Genomic DNA, 16,457 nt, shown 5'->3' with positions numbered 1-16,457 from the left:
TGGTTACTGTGTGTTTTAATCATAGTTTCTGATTCCTCTGTCTCCTTTCCTTTCTAAACTCATCACACCCTCCACACTGATTCTTTCTGCTCAGGAAGCCCAAATGACTGTTTCAGATCTGCAGATGTAGCAGATAATAGAGGGCTATATTCTTCAGTTTCCAGTGGCTCACTGAAACTGGAATGGATCTTAACACATAGGTTTTGAGTTTTGAGCGTGTCAAACTTTGCAAAAACAGTTTCAGTGCAAATGTCCTTCAAACTCACACTAGAGCTTTGATAGGTCTTGAGTTTGCACCTCGAGATTTTGAGATGGGTTTCAAGCAGGTAAATGCCATAATTTGGGGGAGATTTTCCTTCACTCTTGGGAGTGATACCAGCTACAGATTAAAACATGGGTCTCGATCCACCTTGACTAGATGGCACAAACCACCTTGAACCTCTCAATAGCTTAGTCCTCATTCTTGGTGATTTCACACTCAGGTTTGTTCTTGTCCTAGTCCAGGGGTCAGCAAACTTTTTCAACCGTGGGCTAGTCCACCATCCCTCAGACCATGTGGTGGGCCGGTCAATATTTAGAGAGGGGAAAAAAAAAAGAACGAATTCCTATGCCACAAGTAACCCAGAGATACAATTTAAATAAAAGGACACATTCTCCTCATTTAAAAACACGCTGATTCCCAGACTGTCCATGGGCCATATTGAGAAGGCGATTGGGCTGCATCCGGCCTTAGGTTAAATCCTAGTCCATTAATGGGGCAAAATACTACATTGTGTGCAGTTCTGAGTTGCAATTGGCTAACAAGCTGTTTTTGGGGAAATGTAAGTTCTGGATGTAATCACGCAATTTAAGTTGATTACTTACAGTACATTCTTCAGCAACAGTTTCTCATTTATCCCAGCAATCAGCCCAATGGCTATGTTATTTATTATCTATTTTATTCATTTCATAAAATTTATACACTGCTTGAGTGTAAAAACAGGCAAACATTCAAGTGGCTCATAAAAAAACGATAAAATGATCAATAAGAAAAGTATCAATGAGAAAAATAACAATCTAAGACTTTCAGAAAGTTTGAATAACAATGGACTAAAAGCAGACAAAAACTTTCATTGACTTTCTAAATATCTGGGTAGGCTGGTCTAAACAAAAATGTTTTAGGTGCCTCGTAGCAATAGGCAGGGGACGCGGGTGGCGCTGTGGGTAAAAGCCTCAGCGCCTAGGGCTTGCCGATTGTAAGGTCGGCGGTTCGAATCCCTGTGGCGGGGTGCGCTCCCGTTGCTCGGTCCCAGCGCCTGCCAACCTAGCAGTTCGAAAGCACTCCCGGGTGCAAGTAGATAAATAGGGACCGCTTACTAGCGGGAAGGTAAACGGCGTTTCCGTGTGCGGCTCTGGCTCGCCAGATGCAGCTTTGTCACGCTGGCCACGTGACCCGGAAGTGTCTCCGGACAGCGCTGGCCCCTGGCCTCTTGAGTGAGATGGGCGCACAACCCTAGAGTCTGGCAAGACTGGCCCATACGGGCAGGGGTACCTAGCAATAGGCAGGGCGTTCCCAAATGTAAGTGCTGACACAAACTCCAAAACAGGAATTTGCCAGAAACTCAACCTCATCAGCCTCTTATTTCTGCAAAATCGTGAAACTGAGCCTTTCACTTATGTGCCGACATCAATTATATGCCAACTTCCTATTGCCCATTTACTTCTGGGGGAAATTCAATGCTCCTCTGGTTGCAATACAATTTCCACTAATGAACTGTTTTTCTGAGAAGTGAATTTCAAGTATTGGATAATGGACTCAAGGGCATCCTGATCAAATTTGCAGATGACACCAAACTGGGAGGGGTGGCTAACACCCCAGAGGACAGGATCACACTTCAAAACGACCTTGACAGATTAGAGAACTGGGCCAAAACAAACAAGATGAACTTTAACAGGGAGAAATGTAAAGTATTGCACTTGGGCAAAAAAAATGAGAGGCACAAATACAAGATGGGTGACACCTGGCTTGAGAGCAGTACATGTGAAAAGGATCTAGGAGTCTTGGTTGACCACACACTTGACATGAGCCAACAGTGTGACGCGGCAGCTAAAAAAGCCAATGCAATTCTGGGCTGCATCAATAGGAGTATAGCATCTAGATCAAGGGAAGTAATAGTGCCACTGTATTCTGCTCTGGTCAGACCTCACCTGGAGTACTGTGTCCAGTTCTGGGCACCACAGTTCAAGAAGGACACTGACAAACTGGAACGTGTCCAGAGGAGGGCAACCAAAATGGTCAAAGGCCTGGAAACGATGCCTTATGAGGAACAGCTAAGGGAGCTGGGCATGTTTAGCCTGGAGAAGAGGAGGTTAAGGGGTGATATGATAGCCATGTACAAATATATAAAAGGATGTCACATAGAGGAGGGAGAAAGGCTGTTTTCTGCTGCTCCAGAGAAGTGGACACGGAGCAATGGATCCAAACTACAAGAAAGAAGATTCCACCTAAACATTAGGAAGAACTTCCTGACAGTAAGAGCTGTTCGACAGTGGAATTTGCTGCCAAGGAGTGTGGTGGAGTCTCCGTCTTTGGAGGTCTTTAAGCAGAGGCTTGACAACCATATGTCAGGAGTGCTCTGATGGTGTTTCCTGCTTGGCAGGGGGTTGGACTCGATGGCCCTTGTGTTCTCTTCCAACTCTATGATTCTATGATTCTTCTATGATTCAAGTATATGCACAAACACGAAAATTAAAGACAGCCGACCAAACAAACAACAGTTGCACAAAGTGAAGCTGCGCCCAGCATTTATGAAGGGAAATCTCTATTTGTTTAGCATGCATAATTATTTATTTAAGAAGCAGCACACTCTGAAAAAACAAGGCTAAGCTAATAAACACTAGTTATCAGTAATAACTAGTAATATAAACTACTTGATTTTAAAAAGTGCCCTTGGATTTTTTTTAAAAAAACAAACGACTCAAAATTTTCAATTGACAAAGCAAGCAAACTAATTGTCTTAAAAGTTTCCATCCTATTTGACAAAGGATGCCTGAAGTTGAGAAGTGTATTAAATCTATATTTCCGGCAGAGGGAGCTGCAGACCTAAATGTATAACACTAAGCAATTTTTTAAAAATTACGGGAGTCCTGAATTTTGAATTTGAGAACATATACCCGAAGGCTGAATTTTGAATTTGAGAACATATACCCGAAGGCTGGACTTCCTATGGGGAATAAATCCTTAGGTTTTGGGTCCTTTCCCTGCACAAGCCTGGGCTCAATATTAAACATGAGCCAGTAACAAATATGTAAGTCTCTGAGCAGAGATGGCACATGCTGACAAGGTCTCACTCCTGTCAGGAACCATGCTGTGTCATTTTGCACTAACTGCAGTTTCCAGGAAGCCCCACGTAAAGTGTATATTGCATCAACCCTGTCTTGAAAACACCAATGCCCGAACTACTGTAGTCAAGCTATCTCCGCCAAGCAGTCAAAAGATAGACTGGGAGATGCTCTGGAAAAAAGATCTGAAATTTACAGCATGTTCTTTACTGAAAGAAAACTATATGAAAATGATGTACCCCAGTTAAATGAGCAAAAATGTGTAGAACATGTACAAATATATACTGGAAATGCAAAGAAAAATAAGGTACCTTTTATCATATGTGGTGGACCGGTAAAGTAATTAGAGACTTCTGGGAAATGATATGCAATGCAATGAAAAAAATGTTCAAAATAACTTTTGCTAAAAAAACCCCAGAAGCTTTTTTTATTAGGCTTTATAGGTATCGGGATCCCAAAGGATCAGAAAAAAACTGTTTATGTTCATGACAACAGCCACAGAGAAAGAACCCCAACCAGAGAAGAATGACAAACCAGGTTGATGGACTATGCTGAAATTAACTGGGAAGCTTAAGAACCAAGAAGACAAGAACTTTTAAAAAAATGGGAAAAGTTCATAATTTATACACAAGGACATTGCAAGCAGGTTAAAACATTGGCAGGATTTTTAACGCACTTGTAATGTAACAGAATGTACGGATATTTTAGAAAGATTAATAATTGGAGGAGTATTGATATGAAGTGGAAAACAGTATCAATAGGACCCATGAAAGCGATGGAGAGGAAGTAAGGAGATTCAGAGTAATCTCGATACAGTGGTACCTCTGGTTACGTACTTAATTCGTTCTGGGGGTCTGTTCTTAACCTGAAACTGTTCTTAACCTGAAGCACCACTTTAGCTAATGGGGCCTCGCGCTGCCGCCGCCGCGTGATTTCTGTTCTCATCCTGAACTCGAGGTACTATTTCTGGGTTAACGGAGTCTGTAACCTGAAGTGTATGTAACCTGAAGTGTATGTAACCCGAGGTACCACTGTATTTGGATTCGGAATTGATTTTGCTATATAGATTTTAGTTTCTTGGGCTCCGTGATCACTATTTTCTTGGCAGGGATACTGGAGTGGCTTGCTGGTTCCTCCTTCAGGTGGATCACATTTAGTCAAAACTCTCCACTATGACCTGTCCATCTTGGGTGGCCCTGCATGACATAGCTCATAGCTTCTCTGAGTTATTCAAGGCTCTTCACTACAACAAGGGAAGGGGAATTAAAGAACCTCTTAATGACAGTGAAAAAGGTGAGCGCAAAATATGGTCTGAAACTCAACATCAAAAAAACTAAGCTCATGGCCACTGGTCCCATCACCTCCTGGCAAATAGAAGGGGAAGAAATGGAGGCAGTGAGAGATTTTACTTTCTTGGGCTCCATGATCACTGCAGACGGTGAGAGCAGTCATGAAATTAAAAGACACCTGCTTCTTGTGAGAAAAGCGATGACAAACCTAGACAGCATCTTAAAAAGCAGAGGCATCACCTTGCCAACAAAGGTCCATATAGTTAAAGCTATGGTTTTCCCAGTAGTGATGTATGGAAGTGAGAGCTGGACCATAGAATCATAGAATCATAGAGTTGGAAGAGACCACAAGGGCCATCGAGTCCAACCCCCTGCCAAGCAGGAAACACCATCAGAGCACTCCTGACATATGGTTGTCAAGCCTCTGCTTAAAGACCTCCAAAGACGGAGACTCCACCACACTCCTTGGCAGCAAATTCCACTGTCGAACAGCTCTTACTGTCAGGAAGTTCTTCCTAATGTTTAGGTGGAATCTTCTTTCTTGTAGTTTGGATCCATTGCTCCGTGTCTGCTTCTCTGGAGCAGCAGAAAACAACCTTTCTCCCTCCTCTATATGACATCCTTTTATATATTTGAACATGGCTATCATATCACCCCTTAACCTCCTCTTCTCCAGGCTAAACATGCCCAGCTCCCTTAGCCGTTCCTCAGAAGGCATCGTTTCCAGGCCTTTGACCATTTTGGTTGCCCTCCTCTGGACACGTTCCAGTTTGTCAGTGTCCTTCTTGAACTGTGGTGCCCAGAACTGGACACAGTACTCCAGGTGAGGTCTGACCAGAGCAGAATACAGTGGCACTATTACTTCCCTTGATCTAGATGCTATACTCCTATTGATGCAGCCCAGAATTGCATTGGCTTTTTTAGCTGCCGCGTCACACTGTTGGCTCATGTCAAGTTTGTGGTCAACCAAGACTCCTAGAGTCTTGGTTGACCACAAAGAAGGCTGATCGCTGAAGAATTGATGCTTTTGAATTCTGGTGCTGGAGGAGACTCTTGAGAGTCCCATGGACTGCAAGATCAAACCTCGCCATTCTTAAGGAAATCAGCCCTGAGTGCTCACTGGAAGGACAGATCCTGAAGCTGAGGCTCCAATACTTTGGCCACCTCATGAGAAGACAAGACTCCCTGGAAAAAGACCCTAATGTTGGGAAAGATGGAGGGCACAAGGAGAAGGGGACGACAGAGGACGAGATGGTTGGGCAGTGTCCTCGAAGATACCAGCATGAGTTTGACCAAACTGCGGGAGGCAGTGGAGGACAGGAGTGTCTGGCGTGCTCTGGTCCATGGGGTCACGAAGAGTCGGACACGACTAAACAACTTTCTTGTAAATCAAAAATTTATTTCAAAAGAATGAAAGCCCCTCCAGAAAGGCAGGGGACCCCCATGAGTGGCATCTGATGCTCTCCCAGGCCATTGCAGAAGGAAATGAGCACCGACAATGTCCTGATGTGCTTGGCAGCGCATAAGAAGCATGCATTCCCGGGAAAGTGATAAGAGGCAAAGTCGGTGTATTTTTTGGTCCAGGGAGCATCGTTGGAGCCAGGGGATCAAATGCTACCGATCTCAAAGGGGAACATCGCAAAACAGGCAGCTGTACCTTGGAAATCCAGGTTTGCTCAACCGTAATCCCTTTTCAATTCCTTTATTTGCTCAGCCTGCTCCTGCCCCCGCTCAGGGGAGAGATGAACTCTTCCATATGCATAAGAGGCTCAAGACGGCGCAGTGCGCTCCTGTCAATGCGCTCCTTCTTTATTCATGCGCTGGGCGACTTTGTAGCATGTCTGCTGTCTCCTTTAATCCGCAGCTGGCTTCCCCTGGCAGTGCGTGCGACTGCGCCTGTTCAGTCCTCACCTCCTTCCTTTCGGAGAAAGCCGCGGAAGGATTAAATGTATCAACGGCCAAAAAGGACAGGCGCTCCTCCGAAAACAGGAGTGCGCTGCGCAGAAGGAAATGGCAATGGCTGAGTCAGGCAGCAGCCCATCTGTGTTAGGAAGCCTCAGGTGGCCTGTAGCAGCTCTTGGTGCTGGCTGTTGCTGCTTCACCCAGCAATCTTTAGTCACCAACACCAGCATCCACTCACGTTTCCTTCACCACAACGTGGCATTTTATGGAAGCCCGGAGGAATAAAAGAGCCAAAGAGGCAAAAGCTTTGGGGCGGGGGACATGTCACTTGCGTGACGCGTTGTACCATTGTTGCTTGAATGACATCAAGATGTTGGGAGGAGCCGAATGCGGTGACCACGTGCAGGTCCAGATTTAGCTTTGATGAGGCCCCAAGCTACTTAAGGAAATGGGGCCCTTTATATGTCCAGCTGTTCTTTGTCAACCACAGATTGTCGCTGTTTTTTGTGTTGAATATATGCTATATGGTAATTTATGGACCTAATAGGTATCTAAAGCCATTTGCACATAACAAAATATGTATTTTATCAAAGTAATTGTTGAACTGAAATACTAATAAAAAAAGAGAAAAGAAGTATATTAATAGTGAAATACAATTAAGAATACAACCTAGCAGTTCGAAAGCACGTCTAAGTGCAAGTAGATAAATAGGTATCACTCCGGCGGGAAGGTAAACAGCGTTTCCGTGCGCTGCTCTGGTTCGCCAGAAGCGGCTTAGTCATGCTGGCCACATGACCTGGAAGCTGTACGCTGGCTCCCTTGGCCAATAAAGTGGGATGAGTGCTGTAACCCTAGAGTCGGTCACGACTGGACCTAATGGTCAGGGGTCCCTTTACCCTTTACCTTTAAGAGGTCAACCCAAGTTGCTTTCTGTCCCCCAAGCCTTATGGACGTGCAATCTCTTCCATTGGCCACTAGACATCGTGAACTATGACTCCCGACAGAGTCGATTACAATTATCTACATGCTACTCAAATGCAGACTGCTAATATGGATTTATTCCACTTCATCTGCTCAATGACCATTCCAGATGTTGTTGGGACTCCCAGTTGCCCTCAACCTGAACTTTCAGGGCCAATGATGAGGAATTATGGGAGCTGTACTTGTCCAACCTCTCCATCCTTGATTTCATCAGACACCCTAGTTAATATGTGAAAGTTTGTAATCCTACTCAAACCGTAAAGTGACTGTGGCTCTAGAAGACTTGCGGGGAAAGCCAGCAAGATGTATTTGCTGTAGTAAAATATGACGAAATTCCAAACTGACAAGCGCCAAGGAAATAAGAGTTTTCTCTCTTCCTAGATAATGGATTATGATGTTCCCAACGTTAATCTAGTGTTAATCTTGTCCAACGTTCAAGCTCAGAGGACAAAATGTTTCTGAACAGTTTAGTCCTCTGCGTTATCTATATAACATGATTGAAGTTACATAAAGGCAACCTTTATTTTCAAACATGAGACTGTTTCCGTAAGCAAAGGAGCCAGAATGGGACAGAGCACGTCGCTCATCGAATATTCTCGGATAGGAGGGATTACACAACTGATCTGCTGGCATTAGCGATCCTGGGTTTTCACCCTCCATATTTATTTGCTTGATATCTGACTGCTTGCACCGCTCGCAGCAACCTGTTGCGCAGCCGATTTATTTTGCAAATCAGATGGGGAATTAGCAGACGAGATTCTCTCGACCCCCTTTGATTGAACAAGTCATCCATTTGCTGTGCTTTGGATGCTAATTAGTTCTCCCTGGGCCTTTTGCTAAACTATGCACAATCTTTACTATTCACAAACTGAACGCGCCCTTGAGGGATGAGTCAAACTTTTGCATAAGAACATTTTGGAAAGTGAAAAATGAAGTGCTTTGGGGGGGGGGGGAAAGGAATTATATTCACATTTTTTGCACACCAGGCTGAGATTTGTGCTGGGACTTATTTTGAGTTGGATTCTTTCTTCTTCTTCTTAAGTAACGGAAATGCCGTTTACCTTCCCACCGCAGCGGTACCTATTTATCTACTTGCACTGGCGTGCTTTTGAACTGCTAGGTTGGCAGGAGCTGGGACAGAGCAACGGGAACTCACTCTGTCGTGGGGATTCGAACCGCTGACCTTCTGATCGGAAAGGAGGGAGCCGGCGTACAGCTTCCAGGTCACATGGCCAGCATGACTAAACCGCTTCTGGCGAACCAGAGCAGCGCACAGAAACGCCGTTTACCTTCCCACTGGAGAAGTACCTATTTATCTACCTGCACTTTGACGTGCTTTCGAACTGCTAGGTTGGCAGGAGCAGGGACCGAGCAACGGGAACTCACCCTGTCACTGGGATTCGAACCGCCGACCTTCTGATCAGCAAGTCCTAGGCTCTATGGTTTAACCCACAGCGCCACCCGCATCCCTTAAATGAAATTTACTGCCACAGTATAAATGTAAGACACTTTCAAGATTCTTCAACTGACACTGGTTCCCAACACAGAAAGCTTGCGAACTATAGTTTTATGAAGGGACTAGGAATCCATGGCAGCCTTGCACAAGGGGTGCTCTGGAGACGTTCTTCATCTATATAAACATTTCCTAGAGGCGTTGTCTGTTGAAGCTCAAAGAACGGCCCTGTGGCCTTAAAGACATGTATAAGGGCACAAGATATTGTGGACTAAAGTCCCTTCCAGAGTCTATAATAATAAACCTGTTAAGGTTTCTTGCTGTTCAAATACAGTAATACTTTGGTTCTCAAACGCCTTAGTACTCAAACAATTTGGAACCCAAACGCTGCAAACCTGGAAGTGTTCCGGTTTGCAAACTTTTTTCAGAAGCTGAACGTGCCCCGTTCTGAGTGTTACACTTCCAATTTGAGTGCCATGCTTCCATTTTGAGTGCTATGCATCCAATTTGAGTGTTGCGCTTCCGTTTTGAGTGGCACACTTTTGTTTTGAGTGCCACACTTCTGTTTTGAGTGTTATACTGAGATCTGTCTGTTTTTGCTATTTTGTTTTTGTGGCTATTTCGTTTTCGTGACCATGTGGAACCCAGTTTAGCTACTGATTGATTGACTGTGTGACTGCAGTACATTGTTTATTGCGTTCATTCTATGGATCAATGGTCTCATTAGATAGTAAAATTCATGTGAAATTTCAGTTTTAGGGGGTGTTTTTAAAAGTCTGGAACGGATTAATCCATTTTGCATTACTTTCCATGGGAAAGCGCATCTTGGTTTTGGAACAGACTTCCGAAACGGATTAAGTTTGAAAACCAAGGTACCACTGTACATCGCACTGGTGAGCCTTTAGTTGGCTAAACAGAAGCATAAGGGTTCTCAATATAGAATCAGAGATGGTTTTCCCATGGTGGAAGCATGCATGACACTGAAAGTCTTTTCCCTGTTTCAGTCTAGGGCCTCCTTTGCACTTTACAGTGGTACCTCAGTTTTCAAACTTACCGTATTTTTTGCTCTATAAGACGCACCAGACCACAAGACACACCTAGTTTTTGGAGGAGGAAAACAAGAAAAAAAATATTCTGAATCTCAGAAGCCAGAACAGCAAGAGGGATTGCTGCGCAGTGAAAGCAGCAATCCCTCTTGCTGTTCTGGCTTCTGGGATAGCTGCGCAGCCTGCATTCGCTCCATAAGACGCACACACATTTCCCCTTACTTTTTAGGAGGGAAAAAGTGAGTCTTATAGAGCAAAAAATACGGTAATCTGTTCCGGAATACAATTCGAAAACCGAAAACTCAACAGCCTCAGGTTCTTGCACTCAGCAGAAGTTGCGTGGCATGTTCGACTTCTGAGGCGTGTTCGAAAACCGAAGCATTTACTTCCGGGTTTACAGCGTTCAAAAACCGAAATGTTCGTCAATGGAGATGTTCAAAAACTGAGGTACCACTGTACATTTAAAGCACCATGATACCACTTTAAACAGTTATGGTGTTCCCCTGGGAGGTGTAGCTTGTTAAGGGTCCTGAGAGATGTTTAGGAGACCCCTGTTTTCCTCACAAAGACGACGACGACAAGAATAATAATTTTATTATTTATATGCTGCCAATCTGACTGGGTTGCCCCAGTCGCCTTGGGCGGCTCCCAACAAAATATTAAAAAACACAATAAAACACCAGACATTAAAAACTTCCCTATACAGACACAAGATTTGCCCACACTGGAAGAATGGCAAACGCAACTGATGGACTACATGGAACTGGCTGAGATGACTGGCAGAATTCGAGACCTGGGAAAAGAGGAGGAGGAAGAGGACTGGAAGAAGTTTAAAGACTATTTACAAAAATTTTATAAATTGTATGAATGTTAAGAAAGTGCATGAATGGAAGGACTATGGCATCAGCTGCTTAGATGAGAAACGTAGGAAAATAAGTTGAAATATAAAGACGAGATTTGAAGTAAAGTTATGCCTAAACTAAGTAGTTAAATATTTGATGGAAACATTTAAAATCAGAGACATAACATATCAGAATTAGAATATAAGATTTGAAAGAAGGTAATAAATTGCTGAACATATCTGTTTAATGGAGAACGCAGGGAAGGGAAATGTGAGGAAGTCCAGATGGTCATGAAAAAAGTATATGAAAAATTGGGATTTTTTTCTTTTTTCTTTTTTTTCTTTCTATAGAGCTGTAAGTCATGATTTCTGTGTTTGATATATGCTTGGTTATCTTTCTTTTTTTCTTAAAATGCAATAAAATATTTTTAAAAAAACAAAACTTCCCTATACAGGGCTGCCTTCAGATGTCTTCTAAAAGCCATTGAGTTATTTATCTGTTTGACATCTGGTTCTTTAGGGGCACAATTACCCCATTCAGGACCAGGGAGTCCCACCCTCCTGCCTACTCCCCCAGAAACAGTAATTCTGTATTGTTGGGATTCAACCTCAATCCATTAAGCTACAATTCCGAGTTTGCTGGGAAGTGCGATTAACGGTTAAACCACTATGGGAATTGTTGCGCTGGGAGCGGAATGGTTATCTTTATTATATTTTTATTTTTAGACTCCTGGCTTTCTTCCTTGGCTCTGAGTCTCTGGCACAGATCCTGGTTCACCCGGACAGCTACCTGCAGCTCAGCCTTGGCACTGAATATTGCTGTCAATGGTCGAGGACCATTTTGCATTGAGGCAAACGAAATCCTCTTTGCCCCTTTAGCAGGACAACACAGGCAATCAGCTCCCCAAGTGGTTAGCACCATAGATACCACTTGGTAAATGGGCAGCAATGTTTGTGTATGCAGTAGTTCATCAATTTTTTTAAAAAAATGTAAATGCTGCATCTGTGCCATCCAAAGTGCGTGCCAAGAAAAATCAAATTCTGGCCAATCCTGTATAAATTATGCAAACGGGGCACATTTGTATAAAACATTTTGCATAATCTATTCAGTTCTTGCTAGCCATGGGGGGGAAGAGTTAAGAAGTTATGCAAGATGGTGAAGACACAGGTCCCCTAGCTGATGAAAGTCTAATCCAGTTGTTGTTTAGTCGTTTAGTCATGTCCGACTCTTTGTGACCCCATGGACCAGAGCACGCCAGGCACTCCTGTCTTCGACTGCCTCCCACAGTTTGGTCAAGCTCATGTTGGTAGCTTCGAGAACACTGTCCAGCCATCTCGTCCTCTGTCGTCCCCTTCTCCTTGTGCCCTCCATCTTTCCCAACATCAGGGTCTTTTCTAGGGAGTCTTCTCTTCTCATGAGGTGGCCAAAGTATTGGAGTCTCAGCTTCAGGATCTGTCCTTCCTGTGAGCACTCAGGGCTGATTTCCTTCAGAATGGATAGGTTTGTTCTTCTTGCAGTCCATGGGACTCTCAAGAGTCTCCTCCAATGCCATAATTCAAAAGCATCAATTCTTCGGTGATCAGCCTTCTTTATGGTCCAGGTCTCACTTCCATACATCACTACTGGGAAAAACATAGCTTTAACTATACGGACCTTTGTTGGCAAGGTGATGTCTCTGCTTTTTAAGATGCTAATACAGTAGGACCAGCCAACTGTTTTGGACGCCAACCCCCATCCTCCCTGACCACTGGCCAAGCTGGCTGAGGCTCATGGGAACTGGAGTCCAACATCTGGAAACCACTGTTGTGGCTACCCCAGCGGTATTGTAATAACCCCGCTTTGGCGAATTCATGTTCTGAAGGATCTCTTTGCAGTTAGAAAAAGGCAGGAAGTTCTAGCTGGAATCTGTGCCCAAGGCGAATTTCTGCATCCCTGCAGCAAACACTCAAAGCTGGGAGAATTTGCCCAACTGCAGCCTTCGGCAACATGGTTGGGTCTGATGGGAATTGTAGTCTGGAGGGCACCAGGTTGGGGAAGGCTGGTGTACTATCCAGCCCAAACCCACTCTTTCCCAAGTCCCAACACATTTCTCAACAGCAGATCTGAGCGATTTGGGCAGGGAACCTATGTCCCTCTAGCCAGTGTTTCCCAAACTTGGGTCTCCATCTGTTTTGGGACTGCAATACCCATCATCCCTGACCCACTGATCTTGCGAGTTAGGGATGATGGGTCTAGTAGTCCAAAAAGAGATGGAGACACTGCTCTAGATGTTGCGGGACTACAAGTCCCATCACCCACAGCCCAAAAGGCCAATGGCCAGAGATGATCCACTGTTGTGGGTACTATGCTTCTGAAAGTATGTGCTCCTGGTAACGGCAGGAGGGGAGAGGGCTCTTGTGTTCAAGTCCTGCTTGTGGATTTTCCATAGGCTTCTGGTTGGCCACCATGAGTAGAAGATGCTGGACTAGATAGGCCATTGTCCTGCTCTTAAGTTCTTATGATGGGAGCTAGAGAACCAAAGGTTCCTGATCCTTGATTCCAAATCAGAAATTTGGTCCATCTCTGCATTGTTAGAAATTGGGTTTGTACTGATATTGTACTGACATGCTGCCCAGTGGTGTTCACAGAAAGGGGGAGGATGTTAGTTTCTGTTTCCTCACTGTGCAGCTGCTTGTAGTCACAGGACTCTGTTTACATCCCACAGAGTCCAGATACTGTTGGATTCTCACGGGAAAGGGAGACGGGATGTGACGTTACTGGTTTCCTGTTTCTTTTGTTCCTTGTTTCCCATTGTTCAGTTGCTCTCTGCTTCTCACAGAGAGGAGATGTATATTTCTTTGCTCTCTGCATAGCTTAGTAATAAAGCATAGCAATGTAGCCCATACCTATCTCATCCTTCTGTTGTGGACTTTGTTGTTTTAATGTGCTGCTGGGAGGGCTCGGAGGAAGATGAGCCTTATCAGCTTGGACGAACGGAGCTGAAATCCCAATATGCATTACACTGGGAATTCATGTGTCTAGACACCTCCATGATAGTCTCAAGCTTCCCTGCTGTCTGCAGACGGAGATGCCCTCTGCTCTTTGTTAAGTACATGGAGACCTCCAGCGCTTCTCCTAAGACCAAAACCATCCCTGTGCCATTTACGGCTACACGGCGCTTCCTGGCTGTGGATCTTCTGATGTCGCCGGAGGTATTTTCTCAGCCGGAACCGCTTCCCGCACTCGCAGCACTTGTGGGCCCCGTCGCTCACGTGGAGTTTCTGGTGTTGGGTGAGGTTCCTCCTCTGGGAAAACGGCTTCCCGCATTTGGTACAGTTGCACGGCCCCATCCGGACGTGGATTGTGCGGTGTCGGAAAAGGCTCCCCCTTTGGTTGAAGGTTTTTTCACATTCCGGGCACTGGTAAGGGGCCTCCTGAGTGTGGATCCTCTGATGTCTAACAAGGTTGGACCTCTGTTTGAAGCTTCTCCCACACGCTGTGCACTTGAAAGGCTCGCTCACGTGTGTCCTCTGGTGCCTGAGAAGCTTCCGGTTCATCCGGAAGCTTTCTCCACACTCACCGCATTTATAAAGCCCTTCCGTGGTGTGGATTTTATGGTGCCTGGTAAGGTTGGATTTCTGATTAAACCCTTCCCACACACAGGGCACGAGAATAGCCTCTCGCTCTTCCTTACGGAGATACCTTTCTCGCCTCTTGCAAGGTCGTTGGCGAACTCAAGAACAGCTGTGTCTTTACCGCTGAAAAATGGGGTTGGCGGTGAGCTAACGTTTTCCTCCTGTTGAGTTTCCAAAGGATATTCGTTCCCTGGACCCATCTCATCCTTGACCGAGTCTCTCTGGGCTTTCACCAGAGTGGGATGTGGGTTGCAGATGCTCTTGTATCCAGAACCCTCCAGAGCTTCTGCTTTGATGCACATTTTCCGAACATCCCCAAAATGATCTGCAGAAGTCATGGGACCTTCCAATCTGCACCCTGTCTGAATTTCCAGAGGCGTGGGAGACATATCTGGTCTTTGGTGGTAGCTTTGATAGGCAGGTTCTGGTGGTCCATCTTCGCAAGGAGACTCAAAGTCCTCTGCCATGGCCACCCTCCATTTATTAGTCTCCTCAAGTTCCTCTTTCACCTGATTTCCCCAAGATGAATGGAAAACCCTCTTTGGACCACCTACATCTCCACAAACAATCTTCTTCTGTGACCTTGTTTGGACAGGACTTCTTAGTACCTTACCCACCTTCGGGAGGGTTGCACCCGCTTCCAGAGCCAAGCCCGCTTCTCTTTTCTGAGCCATTTGAAACAGACGCGGCCGGCTAGTCCCGTTTACATGGCTTTGTTAGTTTCTGTTTGTGCCACTGTGCAATGCTTTGGAGTCACAAGAGTCTGTTTATATCCTACACATTCCAGACTGTTGGAAGTCTCACAGAAGACAGGAGACGGATGTGACGTTACTGGTTTCCTGTTCCTTTGTTTGTTTCAGTTGCTCTCTGTCTTTCACAGAGAGAGGATGTTTTCTTTTCTGTCTGCGTAGCTAGAAAATAAAACCTGGGGATGTAGCTCAGAAATCTCGTCACTTCTGCTGCTTTGAAACTCTGCGGAATGGGAACGTGCTTGGAGCCTTATCAGAGGCTCAGGTCGTTAATTATCGTTGGAGGGCGATTCCAGAGGAGTTCGGAGGAGCTCGGTTGAACGCAGGTTCCGACATTTTTGGTTCCGGGCCCAGAAGAACGGAATGCAACTTATCTTCTCTGCGTGTCAAGACGGGCTTCCAACAGGCTTCCTGTCTTACATTGCCCGTTTTTCATGCGGTTTTTCCTATGCCCCACAAATAACCCAGAGATGCATTTTAGATAAAGGGACACATTCTACACATGTAAAAACACGTTGATTCCTGGGCCATCCGCGGGCCGGATTTAGAAGGCGATTGGGCCGGATCCGGCCCCCGGGCCTTAGTTTGCCTACCCATGGACTTCGGTAAGCCGCTTCCTCACACTCATAGGGTCACAGGAAGGTGCCTTTCACCAGACCTTTGGTCTACCCAGTTCAGTATTCCCTACACTGACTGGCAGCATTCTTCAGAATTTTAAGGAAGGGCTCTTTCCCAGAGCTACCTAGAAATGTCCTCAGGGATTGAAAGTGGGACTTTCTGCAAAAAAAAAAAAAAAAAGAAAAAAAAAGAAAAAGGGGGGGGGGGGAGATGCTCCACTGCTGAGTGACAGCTTCCCTCCGCTGCCAAAATGCTAGGGATTGGCCAGTGTGTTGTCGTGGTTAAGAGTGTCAGACTAGGACCTGGGAGACCAGGGTTCAAATCCTCACTTGGCCATGAAGCTCACTGGGTGAGCCTGGGCCAGTCACTGCCTGTCTCAGCCTAAACTACCTCACAGGGCTGTTGTTGGGGATTGAATGGGGAGCAGAACCATTAACAAGGCCTTGCGCTCCACGGATGAAATGTTGGGATGTTAATGCAACACCGTAGGTAAATAGATAGATAGATAGATAGATAGATAGATAGATAGATAGATACCCACAAAGCACATTCTTTTTCTTTTTGTAGCAGTTTTTATTAATTTTTATTTTAAAAACATGGTTGCATTGAGATCTATGTTCTTTACTCCACATCCAAGCTACA

The 16,457-nt window shown here is 45.1% G+C and overlaps 1 pseudogene; it reads right to left on the bottom strand.

The window, feature by feature from the left end:
- Positions 1-13,872: 13,872 nt before the first annotated feature.
- Positions 13,873-14,915, bottom strand: LOC114607706 (uncharacterized; annotated as a pseudogene).
- Between the last annotated feature and the right edge of the window lie 1,542 nt (positions 14,916-16,457).

This window comes from Podarcis muralis, chromosome 12, assembly GCF_964188315.1.
Source record: "Podarcis muralis chromosome 12, rPodMur119.hap1.1, whole genome shotgun sequence".
Lineage (NCBI taxonomy): Eukaryota > Metazoa > Chordata > Lepidosauria > Squamata > Lacertidae > Podarcis > Podarcis muralis.
Note: the sequence above shows the minus strand (reverse complement) of the source record. Positions and strands in the feature narration are given on the sequence as shown.